Raw genomic sequence first — 24,290 nt, forward strand, 5'->3', positions numbered from 1 at the left:
GAGAAAAAGGAAAAGAGAGAAAAAAATTGAATACATGAACCTGCTAACAGAATGTAGTAGTACTGAAATTGCTTCGTTTTCCCCTAGAGGTCAGTGCATGTAGCTCTTTTATAGTCCATAAATTAAGCTGTCGGTGAGGTTTGTGTCCTTGAAAAGCCAAGTTGGCCCAGTTGGGCAGGGCTCGGTGTAACAGCTCCACTCTCCCCTAGATGGCACTGCTGGCCTACTGGGGTGGATTGTTGGGGTGCTTGTTGGTGCGCATGCACATGCGCAGGAGCAGTGAAAAATGGCGCTGCCCTCCCACCCAGTCTGTTCTCCCAGATCAGCGATCGCGCACCGGTCCTCCGTCTTCAGCTCTCGTCCACTCCCCGTTTTTCCACTCTCCGTGACCAGGCCCCAGGCAGTACCTCTCTCCTAAGTTTTGTCTCAGATGCAGCTGTTTTCCCCGGCCCCTTACTTCCGAAGGACTGCGGCTTTGACCTGCTCCACCTCTCTGCTGGAGGGTCTCACCGAGCAATGGCCGAATGTCGGCTGCACCCAGGAACACTTGCTGGACCCTGCTGTTGCCAGTGCCCGGAGACTGTGGCCAGGTGCCAGCCTGCCCCCCCCACCCCCAAAATCGCAAGACAGTGTAGCCTCAGAGTTTCAGGGACCATGGAAAATCCCAACACACATCTGGCACCAGGCTTCACCTTCAACAACCTTGCCCCAGCACCAGCAAATGTGGCTGCCTTCCGGGGTCTGCTGGGACCAGGTGGCTTCAACAGTCTCTACCAAATGTCCTTCCAGCAGTGGAACTGCTATTCCCCGTGTAGCCTGAGAACCTCCCGGTTCCCACTCGGTTCCTGAGGATTCACCTTTCCGACCAGAGCACTGCCAGGTATTGAGCTGTGGAGTTGCAGCCTTTGCACTCCCCTTGTTTACAGTCTTAATGGGATTTAAACCCTCTCCTTTCTCCCTTTTCAGTTTAGTCCCTGCGGCTGTTTCCAATTTTCCACTTTCTCTCCAGCTGCTTTTGGGGAGGAGTGCTTTTCCCATTTGTTCCCCGCCTCCCCCTTACCTTTCAGGGCTTCTTGGTCCCCAAGTTCAGCTCTTCGTGTCGTGTACCTGCTGAATTCTGTGGTTCAGGTTGTGCAGATTGTTGTGTTAATCTTCCAATTGGTTTTCTAGGTGTGTAGGATGGTTTAGTGTTGGTCTGGCTGTATTTCATGGATGCGAGACACACAAAAAGCTTCCATTCTGTTCCACCATCTTGGTTCCTCTCCCCAGGGTTTTTTTTTTTTTTTTTTTCAATGTTTATTTATTTTGGGGACAGAGAGAGACAGAGCATGAACGGGCGAGGGGCAGAGAGAGAGGGAGACACAGAATTGGAAACAGGCTCCAGGCTCTGAGCCATCAGCCCAGAGCCCGACGCGGGGCTTGAACTCACGGACTGCGAGATCGTGACCTGGCTGAAGTCGGATGCTTAACCGACTGCGCCACCCCGGCGCCCCCCTTTTTTTTTTTTTTTTTTTTTTAATCAGGATGAATTTTGGATTTCATCAAATGATTTTTCTTCATCGATTAAAATGATCATATAATTTTTCTCTTTAATTAATATGGTGAAATACATTGCATGATTGTCAAAATGTAAATCAACTTTGCATTCTTCAAATAAATCACACTTACCCATGATGTATTATTTTGATTATATATTGTTGAACTCAGATTGCTAAAATTTTGTTAAAATTTTTCGTGTCTATGTTCATAAAGGTCTACAGTTTTCTTTTCTTATAATATCTTTGCCTGATTTTGGTATCAGAATAAATTCTGGCCTCATAGAATGAATTGAAAAGTATTCCTCTCTTTTAAACTTTCTGAAAGATTTTACATGGAATTGATATTATTTCTTCCCTAAATGTTTGGTAGAATTTGCCAAAAAGCCATCTGGGCTTCGTTTTCTTTATGAGCATCAAAATTTCTTTATTAAAAAATTCAATTTCTTTAAACGATATAGGATAATTTTATAATTTGTGTCTTCTGTCTTTTTTTCTATATTAGTTTGGTTGCACAATTATCAATATTATTGATTTTTATCAAAGAATAAATTTTTGGTTCCTTTATTTTCTTTATTTTTTGTTTTTTTATTTCATTTTATTTCTGCTGTAATCTTATTTCTTTTTTCTAGTATTTACTACTTATGACTTCTGCATACTCTCTTATACTACCTACTTCTTTTTCACTTTTGCTCTTCTTTTTCCAATTTCTTAACATGGAAGCTGAGGTCATTGATTTGAAACCTTCCTTCTTTTCTTTAATATACACATTTAGAGCTATAAATTTCCCTCCAAGCACTGCTTTAATTGTACATCAAAAATTTGATATATTGTGCTTTCATTTTCATTCAGTTCAAAATATATTCTTACTTCCCTTTTGATTTCTTTCTTGACCTGTGAGGTTTTGGGGTTTTTTGTTTGTTTTGTTTTTAGTACTGTGTTATTTAGTATCCAATATTTGATGATTTTCTGGGGCACTTTTTGTTATCAACTTAAAATTTAATTCCACTGTATACAAGATACTTGGTATGATTTAAATCTTTTTAAATCTACTGAGACTGATTTTATGGTTCAGAATGTCTATCTTAGTAAATATTCCTGGAGAGGCATGTATATTCAGCTGTTGGTGGCGGAGTTTTCCATAGATATCAATTAGATCAAGTTTGTTAAGAGTATTGTTCAAGTCTTCTCTAACCTTCTTTATTTTCTATTTGTTCAATCAATTATTGATAAAGGTGTATTGAAATCTTAGTATAATTGTCATGCATCTAGTTCTTCTTGTAGTTATATCAATTTTTACTTTGTATATTTGAAGTTAGCTTATTAGGTACATAATCATTGAGGAATATTTTGTCTTCTTGATGAATTAACTCCATCATCATTATGTTATGATTCTCTTTTTCCCTGGTAATATTTTGTTCTAAAATCTATTTTATCTGTTATAGAGCCACCCCACGGGCCCCTGGGTGGCTCAGTCAGTTGAGCATCTGACTCATGATTTCAGCTCAGGCCATGATCTCATGGTTCATGAGATAGAGCTCCGTGTGGAGCTCTGTGATGACAGCGCAGAGCCTGCTTTGGATTCTGTCTCTCTGTCTCTTTCTGCCTCTCCCTGGCTTGTACATGTGCACACTGTCTCTCTCAAAATAAATAAACTTTTAAAGAATTAAAAAAAAATAGAACAACTCCAGCTGTCTTTTGATTACTGATAGCCTGATATATTTTTCCATACTTTTACATTTAATTTCTCTATAAGAGTATGTTTCTTATAGGCAGCATATAGTTGGATCTTGTTTTTTTATTCAGTTTCAATATCTCTGCCTTTTTAAAATTTTATTTTTTAAATTTACATCCAAATTAGTTAGCATATAGTGCAACAATAATTTCAGGAGTAGATTCCTTAGTGCCCCTTACCCATTTAGCCCATCCCCCCTCCCACAACCCCTCCAATAACCCTCTGTTTGTTCTCCATATTGAAGAGTCTCATGTTTTGTCCCCCTCTCTGTTTTTATATTATTTTTGCTTCCCTTCCCTTATGTTCATCTGTTATGTGTCTTAAAGTCCTCATTTGAGTGAACTCATATGATGTTTGTCTTTCTCTGATTAATTTTGCTTAGCAATAATACCCTGTAGTTCCATCCACATAGTTGCAAATGGCAAACTTTTTTGATTGCTGTGTCATACTCCATTGTATATATATACCACATCTTCTTTATACATTCATCCATCCATGGACATTTCGGCTCTTTCCATACTTTGGCTAAGGTTGATAGTGCTGCTATAAAAATTGGGGTGCCTGTGCCCCTTCGAAACAGCATACCTGTATCCCTTGGATAAATACTAATTTCTGGGTTGTAGGGTAGTTCTATTTTTAGTTTTTTGAGGAACCTCCATACTGTTTTCTAGAGTGGCTGCACCAACTTTCATTCCCACCAAAAATACAAAAGAGATCCTCTTTTTCTGCATCCTCACCAACATCTGTTTTTCCCTGAGTTGTTCATGTTAGCCATTCTGACAGGTGTGAGGTGGAATCTGACAGGTGTGAGGTGGAATCTCTGACAGGTGTGAGGTGGAATTTTGAGTTGTATTTCCCTGATGATGAGTGATGCTGAGCATTTTTTCATGTGTTGGTTGGCCATCTGGATGTCTTCTTTGGAGAAGTGTCTATTCATGTCTTTTGCCCATTTCTTCATGGGATTATTTGCTTTTGGGGTGTTGAGTTTGATAAGTTCTTTGTAGATTTTGGATACTAACCCTTCATATGATATGTCGTTTGCAAATATCTTCTCCCATTCTGTCAGTTGCCTTTTAGTTTTGCTGATTGTTTCCTTCATTGTGCAGAAGCTTTTTATTTTGGTGAGGTCCCAGTAGTTCATTTTTGCTTTTGTTTCCCTGGCCTCTGGAGACGTGTTGAGGAAGAAGTTGCTGCGGGCAAGATCAAAGAGGTTTTTGCCTGCTTTCTTCTCAAGGATTTTGATGGCTTCCTGTCTTACATTGAAGTCTTTCATCCACTTTGAGTTTATTTTTGTGTATGGTGTAAGAAAGTGGTCCAGGTTCCTTCTTCTGCATGTCGCTGTCCAGTTTTCCAGCACCACTTGCTGAAGAGACTGTCTTTATTCCATTGGATATTCTTTCCTGATTCGTCAAAGATTAGTTGGCCATATGTTTGTGGGCCCATTTCTGGGTTCTCTATTCTGTTTCACTGATCTGAGTGTCTGTTCTAGTGCCAGTACCATACTGTCTTGATGATTACAGCTTTGTAGTATAGCTTGAAGTCTGGGACTGTGATGCCTCCTGATTTGGTTTTCTTTTTCAAGATTGCTTTGGCTATTCGGAGTCTTTTCTGGTTCCATACAAATTTTGGGGTTATTTGTTCTAGCTGTGTGAAGAATGCTCGTGTTACTTTGATAGAGATTGCATTGAATGTGTAGATTGCTTTGGGTAGTACCAACATTTTAACAATATTTGTTCTTCCTATCCAGGAGCATGGAATCTTTTCCCATTTCTTTGTGTCTTCTTCAATTTCTTTCATAAGCTTTCTATAGTTTTCAGTGTATAGATTTTTCACCTCTTTGGTTAGATTTATTCCTAGGTATTTTATGGTTTTTGGTGCAACTGTAAATGGGATCTATTCCTTGATTTCTCTTTCTGTTGCTTCACTGTTGTTGTATAGGAATGCAACAGATTTCTGTGCATTGATTTTATATCCTGCAACTTTGCTGAATTCATGAATCAGTTCTAGCGGTTTTTTGGTGGAACCTTTTGGGTTTTCCATACAGAGTATCATGTCATCTGCAAAGAGTGAAAGTTTGACCTCCTCCTGGCTGATGTGGATGCCTTTTATTTCTTTGTGTTGTCTGACTGCAGAGTCTAAGACTTCCAATACTGTGTTGAATAACAGTGGTGAGAGTGGACATCCCTGTCTTGTTCCTGACCTTAGGGAGAAAGCTGTCAGTTTTTCCCCATTGAGGATGATATTAGCGTTGGGTCCCTCATATATGGCTTTTATCATCTCGAGGTGTGCTCCTTCTATCCCTACTTTCTTGAGGGTTTTTATCAAGAAAGGATGCTGTATTTTGTCAAATGCTTTCTCTACATCTATTGAGAGGATCAGATGGTTCTTGTCCTTTCTTTTATTGATGTGATGGATCACGTTAATTGTTTTGTGGATATTGAGCCAGACCTGCATCCCAGGTATAAATCCCACTTGGTCGTGGTGAATAATTTTTTTAATGTATTGTTGGGGCCAGTTGGCTATTATCTTGTTGAGGATTCCTGCATCCATGTTCATCAGGGAAATTGGTCTGTAGTTGTCCTCTTTAGTGGGGTCTCTGTCTGGTTTTGGAATCAAGGTAATGCTGGCTTCATAGAAAGAGTTTGGAACTTTTCCTTCCATTTCTATTATTTTCGAACAGCTCCAAGAGAATGGGTGTTAACTCTTCCTTAAATGTTTGGTAGAATTCCCCTGGTAAGCCATCTGGCCCTGGACTCTTGTTTTTGGCAGATTTTTGATTGCTAATTCTATTTCCTACTGGTTATGGGTCTGTTCAAATTTTCCATTTCTTCCTGTTTCAGTTTTGGTAGTGTATATCTTTCTAGGAATTTGTCCATTTCTTCCAGATTGCCCATTTTATTGGCGTGTAATTGCTCATAATATTCTGTTATTATGGTTTTTATTTCTGCTGTGTTGGTTGTGATCTCTCCTCTTTCATTCTTGATTTTATTTATTTGGGTCCTTTCCTTTTTTTTCGTGATCAAACTGGCTAGTGGTTTCTCAATCTTGTTAATTCTTTCAAAGAACCAGCTTCTGGTTTCATTGATCTGTTCTACTGTTTTTTTTGGTTTCAATAGCATTAATTTCTGCTCTAATCTTTGTTATTTCCTGTCTTCTGCTGGTTTTGGGTTTTACTTGCTGTTCTTTTTCCAGCTCCTTAAGGCATAAGGTTATGTTGTGCATCTGAGATCTTTCTTCCTTCTTTAGGAAGGCCTGGATTGCTATATACTTTCCTCTTATGACTGCCTTTGCTGCATCCCAGAGGTTTTGGGTTGTGGTGTTATCATTTTCATTGACTTCCATATGCTTTTTTAATTTCTTCTTGAACTTCTTGGTTAGCCCATTCATTCTTCAGTAGGATGTTGCTCAGTCTCCAAGTATTTGTTACCTTTCCAAATTTTTTCTTGTGGTTGATTTCGAGTTTCATAGTATTGTGGTCTGAAAATATGCACGGTATGATCTCAATCTTTTTGTACTTACTTAGGGCTGATTTGTGTCCCAGTATATGGTCTATTCTGGAGAAGGTTCCATGTGCACTGGAGAAGACTGTATATTCTGCTGCTTTAGGATGAAATGTTCTGAATATATCTGTTAAGTCCATCTGGTCCAGTGTGTCATTCAAAGCCATTGTTTCCTTGTTGATTTTTTGATTAGATGATCTGTCCATTGTTGTGAGTGACGTGTTGAAGTCCCCTACTATTATGGTATTACTATCGATGAGTTTCTTTATGTTTGTGATTAATTGATTTATATATTTGGGTGTTCCACATTTGGTGCATAAGTGTTTACAATTGTTAGGTCTTCTTGGTGGACAGACCCCTTAATTATGATATAATGCCCTTCTCCATCTCTTGATACAATCTTTATTTTAAAGTCTAGATTGTCTGATATAAGTATGGCTACTCTGGCTTTCTTTTGTTGACCATTGGCATGATAGATGGTTCTCCATACCCTTGTTTTCAATCTGAAGGTGTCTTTAGGTCTAAAGTGGGTCTCTTATAAACAGCATGTAGATGGACCTTGTTTTCTTATCCATTCTGTTACCCTATGTCTTTTGATTGGAGCATTTAGTCCATTGATGTTTAGAGTGAGTACTGAAAGATATGAATTTATTGCTATGAAGGTGCTCATAGAGCTGGAGCTTCTGGTGGTATTTTCTGGTCATTTCTAGTTTTTGTTGCTTTTGGTTTTTATTTATTTGGTTTTCATTTTCATCTTCTCTCCCCTCTGAGAGTGCCCCTTAAAATTTCTTGCAGGGCTGGTTCAGTGGTCACAAACTCCTTTAATTTTTGTTTATCTGGGAAACTTTTTATCTCTCCTTCTATTTTGAATGACAGCCTTGCTGGATAAAGAATTCTTGGCTGCATATTTTTCTGATTCAGCACATTGAATATATCCTGCCACTCCTTTCTGGCCTGCCAAGTTTCTGTGGATAGGTCTGCTGCAAACCTGATCTGTCTTTCCTTGTAGGTTAAGGACATTTTTTCCTTGCTACTTTCATGAAATCTCCTTGCCTGAGTATTTTGTGAATTTGACTATGATATGCCTTGTTGAAGGTTGGTTTTTGCTGAATCTGATGGGAGTTCTCTGTGCTTCCTGGACTTTAATGTCTGTGTCTTTCCCCAGGTTAGGAAAGTTTTCCACTATGATCTGCTCACATAACCCTTCTATCCCTATTTCTCTCTCTTCCTCTTCTGGGACCCCTATGGTCCTGATGTTGTTCCTTTTTAACAAGTCACTGATTTCTCTGATTCTTAAGTCATGCTTTTTACCTTAATCTCCCTCTTTTCTTCTGCTTCATTATTCTCTATAAGTTTGTCCTGTATATCGCTTAGTCTCTGTTTGCCTCGTCCATCCATGCCACCATGGCATTTAATCGAGAATACAGCTCAGTTATAGCATTTTTTATTTCATCCTGACTAGCTTCAACTTCTAATTCCGCAGAAAGGGATTCTAATCTATTTTCGACTCCAGCTAGTATTCTTATTGTCATGTTTCTAAATTTTGGTTAAGACCTCTTGCTTATATCTGTGTTGGTTAAGTCCCTGGCTATCGTTTCTTTGTGCTCTTTCTTTTGGGGTGAATTCCTTCGTTTCATCATTTTGAAGGGAGAAAAGGAATTAATGAGGTAAAAAAATTAAAATAAAAAAATTAAAATGAAGGAAATATTAAAATTAAAATAATTAAAAACAAACACAGACAAAAAAGAAATTGAATAAATGATGCATGATGGTAGATCCTAGTTTTGTTTTTGTCTGGGTGTTGAAAGAGGTTATGATAGATTTTTGAAAAAAAGGGGAAAGAAAAAAAAAAGGAAATTGTTTGAAAATTTGAAAAATTGAATACACTGAAGTAGACTAAATTGAAATGATGGAAGTAAAATAGAATTTGAAAAAATTTACACAAAAGTAAGAAATATAGTAGAAAAAAATTAAAAATATTTATTATAAAAATTGAAAATAAAAATATTTTTTCTCTTTGTTTATTCAAGAAAAAGAAAAGAAACAAAAAGAAAAAAGAAAAAAGAATAAAATGAAAATTGAATAGATGGACTAGCGAACAGGCTGAAATAGGACTGAAATTACTTTGTTTTCCCCTAGAAGTCAAACTATGAAGTGCTTTATAGTCCATAAATTAAGCAGGCAGAGAGACTTGTGTTCCTGAAGAGTAAGGTTGGCCCAGTTGGGTGGAAATTAGTGTAACTGCTCAGTTCTCCACTAGATGGCGCTGCTTGGCTTACTGGGGTGGATCGTTGTGGTGTTTGTAGGTGCGTATACCCATGGGGGGGGGGGGACCAGTGAAAATGGCGTCACCCAGCTACCCAGTCTCTAGTATTGGAACTCTGTTGTCCCTGATCAGCAATCGTGTACCCATCCTTTGTCTTTGGCTTCTGTCCACTTCCCGCTTTTACACAGTCTTGACCAAGCCCTAGGCAACACCTCCCTCCTGAGTTTTGTCTCAGATGCGGCTGTTTTTCCTGACCTCTTACTTCTGAGGGACTGTAGCTTTGACCCGTTCTGCCCCTCTGCAAGATGGTCTTACTGAGCAATGGCTGGGTGCCAGCCACACCCAGGAACGTTTGCAGGACCGTGCTCCTGCCGATGCCCAGAGACTGTGGCCAGGTGCCAGCCCACCCCAGAAAATGTTCGCGAGATACTGTAGCAACAGTGTTTCAGGGATTATAGAAAATCACAACACACATCTGGCACCAGGCTTCACCCTTAACGACCTTGTTCCAGCACCAGCGAATGTGGTTGTTCTCCTGGGTCCACTGGGGCCTTGCCTTTGGGGACCCACACAGCTTCTACCAGTGTCCTACCAGCAGGGTAACTGCCTCTCCCCATGTGGTCTGAAAAACCCTGGACTCCACTCTGCTCCTGGGGATTTGCCCTTCCCACCAGAGCACTGCCAGCTATCGAGCTGCAGAGTTTCAGACTCGGCACTCCCCCTGATTATAGTCTTAATGAAATTTAAACCCTCTCCTTTCTTCTTTCTCCCTTTTTAGTTCAGTCCCTGCGGCTGCTTCCACTTTTCACTTTGTCTCCAGCTGCTTTTGTGGGGGGTGCTTTTCCCGTATTCCCCCCCCTCCCTCTACCCTGCCCCCCCCCATCTCCCTCCTCTCTCCATATGCAAAAGTGGCTCCCTGACCTCTGTGGCTTCTCTCTTCCCCAGTTCACCTCTCCTCACTGCATACCTGCTGAATTCTGTGGTTCAGGTGGTGCAGGTTGTTGTGTTAATCCTCAGATCAGTTTTCTAGGTGTGAAGGATGTTTTAGTGTTGGTCTGGCTATATTTCATGGAAGTGAGACACACAAAAGACTTCCATGCTGTTCCACCATCTTGGCTCCTCCCCAGTATCTCTGCCTTTTAACTGGGGTATATATTAGTTACCAAATGATATGTAACAGGTTACTCTAAAACTTAGCTTGTTGGAAGAGCAAACGTTTATCATTTCATAGTTTCTGTGGGTCAAGAATGCAGGTGTAGCTTAGCTGGATGCCGCTGTCCAAGGGCTTCTAATCTGGAAAGAAATTTATGATTCTTGTATTTCTTAATCAACCATTTTGCTCTATATTCTATATATTCCATACAGGTCTAGTTTTGACTGTCAGATTAAGTTCCTTAATTTCAAACGCTACCATCAATTACATTGTTGTAATTTTTCTCGTAATCCTCACTTTTGACCCATTTCTGACCCCACCCAACTAAGTTTCCTGAAAAGTGAAGATGTGAACTGCCCTGCAGCAAAACCCCCACCTCTTTGCCAAACATGCAGAATTCTGTACCATAGAACTCACCTTTCCACTAGAACAGTTCAAGTGGCAGATACTCTCCTCCTGGACAGCTGCGGTGTGAACATGTGACCTCGACTCTGTCAATTAATTATATGCACCCACTGGAGCTTTGACTCTGGTCTGTGAAGGCTTCCTTTGGTGAAGAGGGCAGCCACCACCTCCATTATTCAGAAATGAGCTGTTGCCATGATGGCAGCAGTGGCATCCTGGGGCCAGGACGTCCTTTTCACTCAGTGAAAAGTGGCAGCAGCTGTGGTGCCCTCTCCACACCACAGAGCCTAGACTAAGCCTGTGGCAGGATTTTGGTCACAGTTCTAGCTGGCTATCCTTCCACTGTTCCCTGCTAATACACTGAGCTATTGTCTTCTCTCTCTCTCTCTTTTTAAATTTTTTTTGTAGCATTTCTTATCTTTGTCTTCAATATCACATCTGGTTTCCTGTGCTTTCATAATAAAGATTCTTTGGTTCCAAGCACCAGAAGCCCATTCTGACTTATTAAGCAGAAAAAAATATATATCATAAAGGTATTAGTGATTCACAGAATTGATGGGAAGACTGAAAAATCAGACTGGGAAGGGAACAGCAATCGAGGTAGTTCTGGAAGATAAGGTAGCAGGATTTAATCCATAAGTCCTAATTATAGCTTAATTCATCAGGGTCCCAGCATGGGAATAGGTCAGTGACAACCATTTTGTTTTCTATCATTTAACTCAAAAATGGTCTAACCTAGCTCAAGGAGTTTTCCTTTGGCTAAGGGAGGGTAGCATGCCTTGAGTGAAGGTCCTACCGAGGATGCATAAAGAGAAGAAAGGTAACTCACCGAAAGGACATTAGGGTAGTGTTGTCTAAAAAAGGGGAATTAGATTCCAGGTAGCAAAAATATAAAATATATAAATATGTTATATTTATATATGTTATATTTATATATTAAATTTTATAAAAATATAAATGCAAATAAACAAAAAAATACAATAAATGCTTAAATGACACCAAGTATTATATGTAATCCTGTGTATCTTTTCTTTTATTGCAATGATAAAACTTGGAAACAAGTTGATTTTCATTCTGGTTGAGAAAAAATGTTGAATGAAGTTATTAACAAGATGAATGGGCTTGTAAAGGATGAACCATGACTCTCTCTACATATGAGCTATGAGGGACAAAAGTCAATGTCACAAATGCCAGGAATCACTGCAAGACGCTGGGCATCCCTGAGTGTTTTGCAGGAAATGACACACTCTGGCATGTGGGTCAGAGAGAAAAACAAAAACGCAGCAGACAGGTAAGTACCATGCATTTATTTCGTTGTTTGCAATCTTGGGTAGGTTAGCAGAAATTAAATTTTGCAGTAACTTACCTGAGGCTATAACGGGCCATTAGTTTTTCAAGGATTCAGTAAATTTTCTTAAAGCACTTTGGTGCCATTCAGAAGGAAAAAAATAGCACGAGAATATTTTGATCATAGTCCTGGAGCATGAAACGTGATTTAATATCCAAAGGTCACTGCACTGTTTTATTGTAAGGAACATTTCCCTTCGTGTTAAGAAGTCACGGGGTAAAATGAACTGCACTTGAGGCAGCTCTCTCTTACGGTCTGCTCTTTAGCTTGTCTGTCCTCCATTATATTGTTTGTACTGTACTAAAGAGTTCTGGAATGAAACCGCATGACAGCTGGTTCCCCTGAGACTTCTCTGGAAATAAGATATACATCTCATGTGGCTCTCCCAGCAAAAATCATGTAAAATAAATAAACATCCCATCTGTTGCTATCCATCTGAATTTTTCTAAGCTCCTCTGCTTCCTCTGCGTTCGTCTCGCATGGGGTACTCGCAAGTCAGGTGGTCGAAGGTGTGTTTGGAGCGCCCCGGTGGATCTTCCCTGACACAGTAGACTTCTTAAATTTCTTTTGTGAATGTTACGCACTGCATCTCTTTCGTGTACTGCTTTGAGCAAAGTTGTTGTGAAAGCTGTTGTTTAAGGGAAATTACTAGTCCCGGATTCGGAGAGAAAGCTTCTGGGAGGAAGTAGCATTTAAGGCAGATCATAAGGGACAAGTGGGCTTTGCTGGGAAAAGTAAAGGCAATGGGGATAGAAAAGGGCAGAAACCTCTTGCAAAGAGGGGTTTGGTGTATGCTCGAGACGGGAGGTAAGAGGGAGCATGGCCTCTTCTGCAATCTACAAAGGCTCAGTGTGTGTGAATGTGTGTGTACTATGAATGTGTATGTATGTGAGTAGGTATGTGTGTACGAGACTGTGTGCATTTATGAGAATATATTTGAGGGTGTGTCTAGGGGCCTGGAGGCTAGCAAAGGCCAAGGAAAGAGAGCTAAGAACCTTACCTCATTTCTATATGGTGATGTCTGTGGTTTTAGTTCTTTGTCCGTAGCATAATAGTCTTTCCCACTGAACACCACCACTGCCTAGCGGACAGATGAGGCATCAGAACTGGCTTCAAATATCAAAAGCCTTTTCAGGCATCGCTTTCTGGCCTCTCTTGTCAGCCCTTGTCTTAAAATCAGACTTGCCCTGCCCACTCACTCATTTTGAATCCCAAACCTTAAGCCTCCTGGCTCCTCAGAGCGGTGGCTGTGTCCCTTCTCTCTGCACAATGTGTTCCAGCCTCCTGTAGACGTCACCCTCCTGAATTCTTCCCTCTTTTAACTGACTACACAATGGAACTGAAATAGATTATTTCATACATGGACTAATTTATTGAATATTTTTGTGTGTGAGGTGTCTGCTTTTAAATTAAAAAGAAATATAATGAACGAGTATATCTGTCAGCCCCAACCAATAATAAATAAATAAATAAATAAATAAACAAACAAACAAACAAACAAACAAACAAATAAGTAGTCTTTGACTTATACAAAGACCTTTGTGGCAGGTCCGTGGTTCTTAGAAATGAGAAGATTTTGCATGCTTGTACAGATGCTATCACTGGTTGGTTGGCTTGTAGGGAGAGTTAAGTCCCTTGCCTTCCAAGTGCCTTATCTGGGTGTAAAAGCAATCTGCAACATTTTCCTAAAGCAAGAGGGCAAGACTTTAATGGATACCTGAATGTGGTAGCTATAGACTGGCTCCATTTTATGTCCTTCTCTTTGATTTTCCCTTTTGTTCTTCACATATTTCTAATATATGCCATCTTGCTATTTTTTATGTATCCTTGTAAAGCCCCTTAAATCCATTCTGAGACAAGGTAGAGTATAAATTTTAAAAAATAAGTAGTATGAAAAAACAAATAAAATAAATCATGTACTATATATTTAAGAACAACATAACTGTTTTTTCAGCACTGTGAGGTATTTTAACTCATTTTATAGTTAAGGGGCTCAAGGCAGAGAAAGGAGGCACACCACCAGGTCTCAGGAACATCAGTCCTGGATTTCTTTTGCTATACCACAAATTCTAAAAGATGATTTTCTTTTAGAATGTTGAGAAATATCTGCAAACATCTTAAACTAGGTACATAGAAAGAAAAGTTTTCCCTACACTCCGTTTTAATTCCTCAGGGACCTGTCAATGCTGCAGTCAACTCAACCCCAGACAAGAAAGGGTCCGACATGACACCAGTGGCCTCCAAAGAGAGTAAGACCCCAGATCACCAATACAGAGGGGGCTGCCAGACAGCCATGCCTCCTGCCCCTCCTGTCAGGCAGGTTCAAAAAGAGACAGAGACACAGAGAGAAGAATTTGGCTCCAAGTGTGGGAGATTAAGTAACTCCTTCCATGGCTGCAGGGTGGCCAGGGGACCAGCCATTAGGAGACGGGTGTCCATTTGGATTATGAGGTGGGGCAATGATTAGGGGGATGAGGCTGTAGCACATATAAAAGAACACTGTTGTGAGACAGGCAGGTTGGAGAAACTATGGGACATTTAGGGAAAGAATTCTACTTCTTCCTGTGGATTTACACCAGTGTTTCTAAACTAAATCCCCTTTTGAAAAACATTGATTTAGATTGTACTTTCTCTGAGAATTGATGTTTGTCCTTGGGAGAGAAGGGTGTGTGTTTGTGTGTGTGTGTGCACATGGTGTGTGGGTGTGTGACACGTGTACAAGTATGGTGTGGTTTATGTATGTGTGTGTAAGTATATGCGGTATGTGTGTGAATATGCATATGTGTGGTGTGGTATATGTATGTGTGTGGTGTGAGTGTGTGAAGATGTATATGTATGGTGTGGTGTATGTGTGTGTGTGGGAGTGTGTGTGTGGTGTGAGTGGTGTGTGTGTGTTTGTGCACATTCCACCACAATTGATTTCTTCCTATGCAGTAATTTCCCCAGAGAAGGAGCTGATGCAATTATGTATCATGCACTGCACCAAGGATGCCACAGAGTCCCCACCAGCATGTGGAGACCACTGCTGCCCACATCAGTGGGGTGAGGCAGGGGCAATAGGAGGAACATGCTGAGCAAGCAGATGACCCCAAAACAGACAGCAAATAAGATTTGTCTCTTTCCTAAATATCCTAGAAAGAATTGACTGTGAAGTAGAAAAGAGTACTGACTGGTACAAAACAAGAGAGGCAAAGATAGGGTGACTGGGTGGTTGGGGGAAACAGGTCTGCACCTGTTTCAGGCCAACAGACAGAGTAAGACCCTTCATCCTGCTGATGGCAAAAGGGGTAATGATGCCATGCTGGGTGTTCCCATTTACCCTTTCTGCCGAGTTTCTGTGTTGCCTATTTTGTAAAATGTGCCTGAGACAGTCAAGAGAAACGAACGTTTTTGAAGTCTAACATTAATAGGCAATATAAAATCAGAGGGGTGCGTGGGTGGCTCAGTCGGTTAAGCATCTGACTCTTGATTTGACTCAGGTCATGATCTCACAGTTTCCTGAGTTCAAGCCCCATATTGGGCTTTCTGCACTGACCCTGTAGAGAGTGGTTGGGATTCTCTTTCTCTTTCTCTTTCTCTCTCTCTCTCTCTCTCTCCTCTTTCTCTCTCTGCCCCTTCCCTGCTTGTGCTCTCTCAGTCTCTCTCAAAATAAAGAAATAAACTTTAAAAAATTATTTAAAAAATGAAAATAAAATAAAATTAGGCATATCAACGTACCATTCTGTATTATAAGCTGAAGACAAAGACCTGTTGGAAAACAATGCTTCTAAGTAAGATTTAGAACACTGTGCATTAATATATACAGGAGTCACTTTGATAGCCTGCAGGTATTGATTGGGGAGGTTTGGTAGGGGGTTGGGCCCCGAGATACTACATTTCTAATGAGCTCCCAGGTAAGGCATATGCTGCTGGTACATGAACCATCCATTTTGAATAGCAAGATTTTAATACACTTTCCAGTCTGTTTTTTTTTTTTTAAAAACTTTTTTTCAACGTTTATTTATTTTTGGGACAGAGAGAGACAGAGCATGAACGGGGGAGGGGCAGAGAGAGAGGGAGACACAGAATCAGAAACAGGCTCCAGGCTCTGAGCCATCAGCCCAGAGCCTGACGCGGGGCTCGAACTCACGGACTGCGAGATCGTGACCTGGCTGAAGTCGGACGCTTAACCGACTGCCCTCCAGTCTGTTTTTTTAAGACCCTTTTTAATATTTTTTATTTATTTCATTTTTAAAGAGAAAGAGAGAGAAAGCACACGTGTGTGTGAGTGGGGGAGAGGAGCAGGGGAGAGAGAGAATCCCAAGCAGGCTGCACACTCAGCATGGAGCCCAATGCGGGACTCCATCCCACGACCCTGGGATTTTGACCTTAGCTGAGGTCAAGAGTCTGACACTCACTGACTGAACCACATAGGCACCCCTCTAGTCTCAGTTTTTAAAAACTGTACCTTAATAGATTATCTAGCAGATTCAGAACTCCTACCTTTTTCAGGATTATTTTTTCTGTTGGTATATGTTTGTTTTATATTTATGATTATTAATAACCATATAATATCCAACATATATTAACTGCTCAGCACACCAGGGACTGTTCTGAGTGCATTATTTGTATTAACTCATTTAATCCTCACAGCCACTTCTGGAGTAGCTACTATCATTGTCCCCATTTTACAGGTAAGAAAACTTAGGAAACTGAGATGGAAAGTTTATTCCTGTTAGTTGTTTTTGTCTTTACAAGTGAGCCTTATTTCAGACTAGATTTACAATTCAAACATGCTACATAGGTCTATTGATAAACATTTTGAAAATAAAATCCAAGACTTTTTGGCCTTCTGAAGCAGCCCATTTAGCTCTAATTATCTCCCTTTTGGAGGTTAAATACCAACAACTTTGCCTGATTCATCCAGATAATTGAGGGAAATTAACTAGCCTCCTTGCAGCCCACACTTGTATTGAATAAGCCATGAAGTTTCCAAGTGATCATTTGTTAGCACTCTTTCTTGCTAAGGAAAAAAATTACAGAATCCAGAAGTATTTGTCTGCATTAAGCTCCTGTATCTAGTGTCTTCTATATTGAGTGGAACTAGCTCTTCCATCCTGCTCACAACAGTACAATCACAGATTGGTGCCTGGGCTTTTCCTAGAGAGGGCAGCTGCCTCTGAAACAGCTTGACCTGAAGGTTGGTCCAGAGGGAGTTTCCATACAAGATAGGGGCGGAGCATCTTTTCTTTAGGGGGACCAAGATGCTAATTACATACAAGGTAGATCACATGGCTAGATTGCATTCCAAGTGGAAGTTCTCCTTTTGGGTGGTGTCTTTTTCCATTTTGGAAGGTCTGGAGCAAGAAGTATCTGGCTGGCTAAAAACACAGTTCTTTCCTTGTATCCTTATCATGAATCCTCATTACTGAGAGTAATTGGTGTCTGCATTTTTCTCCCAGTCTTACAGAGTCAAACTAATGTAACATACTAATAGAATTTGTTAGGTTATAGCCAGTGTCTTGGCTACCGCTATCCTTTGGATTGAAGTATCTATTCAATTAATACAGTTCTGTTTGGAGTTACTTCATGAACTTAATTTCCTTCTGCATTTGTTTAAGATAGATAAGAATTTTTTGTCTATTAATTGCTAAATTTGGTGGAAAATGTAAGGCATTCTATAAGGTCACTTAGCCTCTCAGTGACGTAGCCAGCAAAATGTAAAAGACATGAAAAGAACATTCACCCCCTGCATTTAATAAACATTATTTGCATCTAAAAGTTATTGTAAGTTTATTTTATACATAAATGAATGTTTTTAATGCTCAGAAATCCATTTGAGCCCTATAACTGAATTCAGAGAAGTCCTCCAATGAGTATGGAACTATAATAAACATTGCAACACATCTGCTTAATAAAGAAGATAAAAGGAAAAAGGATTCATAGTTCTCAAGTCTTTTCGAATTCAGCATCTACAAGCTTCTCTAGGAGTGTCTCTATAGGACAGGTTATTAATATATTTTTGTTTGTTTGTTTTTGATTCCCTGAGAGAAAATGGCATCATCTCTGTGACAGCATCAAAGATGTAATATTAAATGACAGCATCAAATTTGCAACAAAATGAGTTAATTTTGCTAAATAATTTCAATATAATATTATTAATCTATGTTTTATTTTCTTTAAGTATTCAGTCATGGCCACCTTGTTTTATAAGCCATGCCTTCCTTTTCCTTGCATTCATTCTGTATGGGGTAAAGGTAAATCCAACTAGAAATAATTTGTCATTGCCTGGGTAGTCAGCAAGGTCACCGAGATTCAGGCTTCATAAGTTGCCTAAAAGACCAACTTTCAAGTTGCTTGACTTTGGATAGAGGACCAATGTTAACATTCACTATTTCATGCCAATTAGGTCTGATAGGTGGTTATATATAGTTGATGAATTTTTAAAGAGGCAGAAAGAAGGAATAAATGTTTACTTAAGTGCAACTTAGTAGACAAAAACACCTCGAACATGGAATTTGAGAAGGGAAATAATTTTTAAGGTCTTTGTATGTAGAAAAAGAGAGTAAACACCACTAGCTGAAGAATTATTCACATAAAGCTAATAAAGTTCTTTTTTAGAATTACATTTTTTTAAAAAAGAAGAAACTAAGGAGAAAAAAGGTGAAAATAAGAAAAGCTTAGAAAAGAAATAAAAATGGAAACAAGTAAAAGATGGAGAGGAAAATAATAATGAAGGAAACTTATAATAAGAAATGGAAAGGATCCAGCTTGTCACCCTTCCTTCCAAATTGCCTTTGGAAGAACTCATGGAATAGACATGGGTTCTAGTTTACCATCTTTGTCTGGAGCCTCTTTGGAAGACTTGTTTGGAAGACCTGTGTGAGCCAGCACAGAATCCAATGCTGCTCAATTCTTTCTTATTTGATCCCAAAGCCATAATGAAAAAGGGTCCCAGGAACATGAAGAGATTAATGGGGAGCAGCAGATATGATTATGATCTAGGGAACATCCATAGAGAACAAAGGAATCTTAGTGTCCCCTCTTTTGAGTTAATGAAATGGCAGAGCAGGGTGACAATGCAAAAATCCTTTTGTCAGTCTGGAAGAACCATGAAGATAGATTCGCATGTGTATTATTTGCCTTTATCATGTAGCTTCAGCTTCACCAAATCTGTATACGGTATTCCCACAGAGATGGACCTGTCTGCTTATAATAATGAAATAGCATTCTAGCACTTTGATGGCCTGAGAGACATTGAGGTTAGCCTATCCTGTTCACACTTGATCGTAAATAAAGAAAATAAGTGATCATCTTTGGCATGTTACAGTCAATGTTTCAAATTTAGCCAAACTGTCATTGATTCTTTCATTCGTTCAGCAAATATTTATTAAGTGCCTGCAATGTGCCAGCTGCAATTCTAGGGAGCAGGAATTTGGCCATCAACAAGACATAGTTCCTGGCTCTGAAGTATTTGACATTCAGAAAGCCAGTGAGAAGACTGTCTTTTTAGTCTGATACAGAACTAATGGATTTACTCTCATATTTATTCCCTGAGCTGTTTTACTTTTCACAGACTTTTAAAAATTCTTAAGTAGGGAAGAATAGTGGGTGAAGAGAAATGATCTTGGGTAGGGATCGAAAGAAAGAGAAAAAGAAAAAGAAAAAAAAAAAGAAAAAACCAAAAACCCAAAACCCAACAACAAAAACATGATCCTAGTGGCCAACTGTAGCTAGGAGCATAATTCCTTCTGTACAAGACTGTATGGCTTTCAACATGGGTAGTTCCCTAGCTAATCAAAATTTCAAAGGGTACAGAAGACCATTTAATAGGATTATACCTAAACCTGTTATAGATTAAATTCTCTGGTTGTTTGACACCCTGGTAACTAGCCCAGATTTGTATGTACAAAAAGGAGATGAGAAAAATTCCTTCTTGATAGGAAAAGAGAACAGAATATCCTACCTCTCCCCCTGCCTCCACACAGAAAACTCACCTCCAGTGTACTGTTGGCAAAGTTCAAATGTACCAGGAAAGTACTCAGAACAATGTCCCTTCATGCCCTCTGATGCAAAAACCCACTGGCTGTTGTTTCAAAGGGCCCATGGCCAAGATCTAACATTTCTCCCCTGAACAGCAGGAACAATAAATATCCACCTCTACGTGACACAAATGGTTTAGCATTGACAGAATTTGAAATAGAAAGTACTAAAAACCCTGCCTCAGAGTTGCAACCACTAATCTTACTGTACCTTCAGAGCTTGAGGACGGTTGCTACTGACACTTAGCAACCCACCAGCAGGAAAATTATGTGAAGAGAAAAAATTACAAACTTGTATTTTTAACCTTAAAATGGGTGGTATTGGAGGAGATGCAGACTGGATGAAATGAGAAGTAAGGGATACTTTCTTTAAAAACCATGATGGATAATACTTTTATATAGACTTGTGTTCACCCCCCAGCTAATTAACATTCAGACAAAGCTGTCATTCTAATATCAGTTCAAGAAATGAAGATGTTCATAAATAGAAAACTATATAAGTAAGAGCTGAAGCACACAGCTTTTCCTGACACCTATGAAAAGCCTTAAAAATTATTTCTGTATTGACTTTTACCATCTGGGAAGATATCCTGTAACTAATAAAGCAGTTTTCCAAATGATTTTCTAATAAGGTCAAGTCAGGGTTTAAAACAGACTGTCTGCTAGAAGGTTTGAGAGAAGTGTTAAGAGTTAATTCACTTTTAGCTAAGACTGCTGATTCATTCCAGATGCTTTATATTTATATGGGTTCAATAGCTGATTCTGATTCGCTGCATTTTTTAACTTGACTTTATATTTCTTATTAGGAGGTTCTTCCAAGTTGGCTTATTTACTACCAAATTGATTCCGTGAACTCATACTGTAAGTGTAGGTTTTAAAATACAGTAGAACTGCCATTGAAATGTAAGATGGCAGCTGGTGTCTACAAGCTCTGTGATAGAAAGAGAGGGGTAGGCTATGCTCTGCCACCTTCATAGGGACAAGACTTGACTAATCTGTCACATCAGAGGATGCCTTGTCACAGTTGTGCTAGTTGGTATATATACAGCTCTACAAACACACCTTCCACTGTACAACAAATATTTACATCTGACATGTCATGTTTACAAGAGACATTCATATTTATTATTTATAAACATGAGTCCACACTCATACTTATTTAATTTGCTTTTATCATAATCTTAACAGGATAGGCACTACAACATATTATTGTGTTTCCCCAAATCCAAGGCTCTGCAAAAATTATGTGTCCTAAGAAATCTCTGTTGCTTCTTCCTGCATACAGTAATTAGCAGCATAGTCTCTGATTCATGCAAACATTCTAGTTCTGCTGGTAATTAATCTCTCTAAATCTCAATTTCATTAGCCATAAAATGAGGATAATCATAGTATGCCTTAAGAGTTGTTACAACAGTTAAATGAGATAGTGCACATAAAGTCCCTTGGATAAATGCCTTGGAAACATAGGCCTAAATGTATGTTGGGCATTATTATTAACACATTTCATCAAATCTAATACGTCAGTGACTGCAAATATACCACTGTAGTATATACCACTACAGAAGAAAAAAACAAAACAAAAAAACACTGCCAGTTCAACTACACAACTATGATGCAATGTTTTTGCTTTTTCATTACTTAGAATTTTTATTTTACATTTATTAAGACAGTCTTTTTAGATGGAGACAGGTTTTATCATATAGTACTCGTGCATATATAAAAGATATGAGTGAAAAAATTGGTTAATTCTTTTCTAAATTTTCTACATTTTTCTAAAATTTAGTATTTCTAAACTTTACATTCTGACTCCCTGAATTGCTTTTTGACTTATCATTGCTGACGGCTGTGTTTTTTCCACACCGTATCTTCCAGGCATCAAGTGTGTTAGAGATGCTGGATCACCTTGTAACCACTCACACTCTTCCTACAAGTTTTCATGCTGGTGCTTCCTGGATCTTATAAAATGATAAGGTTTTCATTCAATGCCAGGATGGATAGTTCTTTCTTAAATCACAATTGAATCATTTGTTGATTGAAACATGCAGGAATTGCCTTTATGTTGTCACATCATCAGGAATAAAAATCTACTTGGTGTATGCACAGCAATGACATCCAAACTGGGAAATTAGAATTGATCAAGTGTAGAATCTTCCCTGTTACTTTTCCCCCTTTCTCATATGAGTAAAATAAGATGTGTCAGTATCTATAGTCAAAATGAAACTGAAAAGCACTTTCGTATCCAATGTTGGTATTGGTTCTAACAATGTCCACGAAGACCCAACATTTATTTTCTATGTATTCGTTTGCCAAAATTATATTTATTCATTTACATTTAAGAAGAGTCTGTTCTATGGATACATATTAGGCAAGGTATCAGGAATTCAAAGAGATTAAGGCTTTGTCGCTAAGACAAAGTGACAGATGTGGCCCTTGGTCAGAGAGGGAGAGGAAACACCCAATGCGGTGGCTGAAGGGAGTAAGAGCTGCAGGCACAAGGTATACCGGAGGCACAAAGGAGGCCTCTTCCATGGATTCTGCTTGGGCCTGAAGTGGAAAAATCAAAATGAGTCTCCAGGCCAGCAGCAGAGGGAAGTGCATTGTGAGCAAAGGGGTTTTCCTCAAAGGAAACGCTATGATTTCCGATTTTTCTTCAACTTTCTTTTCTGTGTCCTTTCTGTGTTCCTTGCACTGATAGGTTGAAATCAGTCACTGCTCTTCTTTCTTCTGGGAATTGCCTTTTCATAACTGTTGTCTATTCTCCTCTTGGGTTATATTCACTTATGGACTTCTAGGAACTTTTTATGTACCTTAGACATCAACTCATTACACATTATGCATTTTGCAAACATAGTCTCCATTTTGTCATTTGTCTTTTAATTTTGCTGGTAGCAACTTTTGTATTCCAACAGTTTAAATATTTCCCCAGTCAAATCTGTCAATATTTTCCTTTCTGGTTACAAGGTTTTAGAATTGCTTGTAAAGACCTTCCCTACCCTAAGATATATTCTAACATTTCATATATTCTGTCTTTAGGGGTTTTTTTTTTACATTAAAGTCTAAAACAAAAATTTATTTTTGAATATTGTATGTGACTAGTATAACTACCCCCCGCCAATGCATGTTGAATTTAAACCTACCCTTAGATTTTCTGTTAGTTCTTACCAGACTGTTATTAACTTAGAGAACTACAAGCAGGCAACTTTCAATAACCAATGCCAACAAAGAAAAATTGTGTCACAAAAAAACCTACTCTTTTAGTTTCAAGTGTCAGAAATTTCTGTCAAAATAACTTTGGTAAGACAAGACATTTTTGGGGGGGTTCTCATAAAGCAAGAAAGAGCAGAGATGGATCGGTGCTCGGAAATGGGTGGATCTGGGGATTTGAAAGTCGTAAAAACCAAGCCTGCCACTTGTTTCTGCTTCTCTCTTCATGTTGGTTCTTTTCTCCAACTGCAAACAGATTTTTTCCATATGGGATGAGAAATGGGTGCAGAGCATTCCAGACACATTCTCCCAGTTCAACAACCAGAGAGGGAAATGTGTTCCCCATCAGATCTAATAAAAAACAAATCTCAGAGTAGGAGTCTAATTACACTACCCTTTAGTCACTGGTCATTTCTTTCTCAGGCAATGACCCATTCCAGACCCATCCCTGTGGCTCAGAGGATGGAGTTCTGTACTATGACCTAGCAGGCCTGGGTTGTGCTCCCAGACCAGCTGCCAAAGTGGTAGATCTGACAGCAGAAGAGAAAGGGTGATAGCAGATATAACTACCAAGAGAATCACTAACAGACAGTCTCTCCAATGTGTAATTTGCTGCAATCAATAATTATAAAAGCGATATAAGCGTTTATGGTTTCTTACTGACTACATTGGGGTTTTATACATGCAAGTTGTCTTTCTTGTTTTTTACTATCTCAGGCTCATATTAAAATTAACTTCTGTAACCTCAACACACAATGATTTATTTGAAACCTGGGTTTTCATCATTGTGTCTAAGACAAGTTCTTTAATCTCACCTAGTTCAAGATTTTTCATCTGTAAAATGAGATCTTTGATTTTATGATGTAGAGAAAGAGAAAGAAGATGATCCCAAAAGACAACATTGTCTGGTATTCAATTTTTGCCACAAATGCTTTCAAAATCTAAAAGTGCATATTATTAGGTCCACTTAGGAGGTGAATTAGCACTTTCATTAGGTGAATTCTGCTCATGGCATCATGCACCTGTGTCCTGCCCGTCCTTCTCCATCTTGCATGTGTTACCTAAGGAAATGATAAAGTCCAGAACCAGAATTCTGTCTATCTGAGTCAGGAGCTCTTGCAGG

General features: G+C 39.1%; 1 long non-coding RNA gene across 1 annotated transcript in view; it reads left to right on the top strand.

Annotated features, from left to right (window-relative positions):
- Positions 1-715: 715 nt before the first annotated feature.
- The window catches only part of LOC125173434 (uncharacterized), an 83,221-nt gene continuing 59,646 nt past the window's right edge, over positions 716-24,290 (top strand). The window contains exon 1 of the long non-coding RNA XR_007155021.1: positions 716-880. This is a non-coding gene — a long non-coding RNA (uncharacterized LOC125173434). The remainder of the gene's footprint in view (positions 881-24,290) is intronic.

This window comes from Prionailurus viverrinus, chromosome C1 (genome assembly GCF_022837055.1).
Source record: "Prionailurus viverrinus isolate Anna chromosome C1, UM_Priviv_1.0, whole genome shotgun sequence".
Classification (NCBI taxonomy): Eukaryota; Metazoa; Chordata; class Mammalia; order Carnivora; family Felidae; genus Prionailurus; species Prionailurus viverrinus.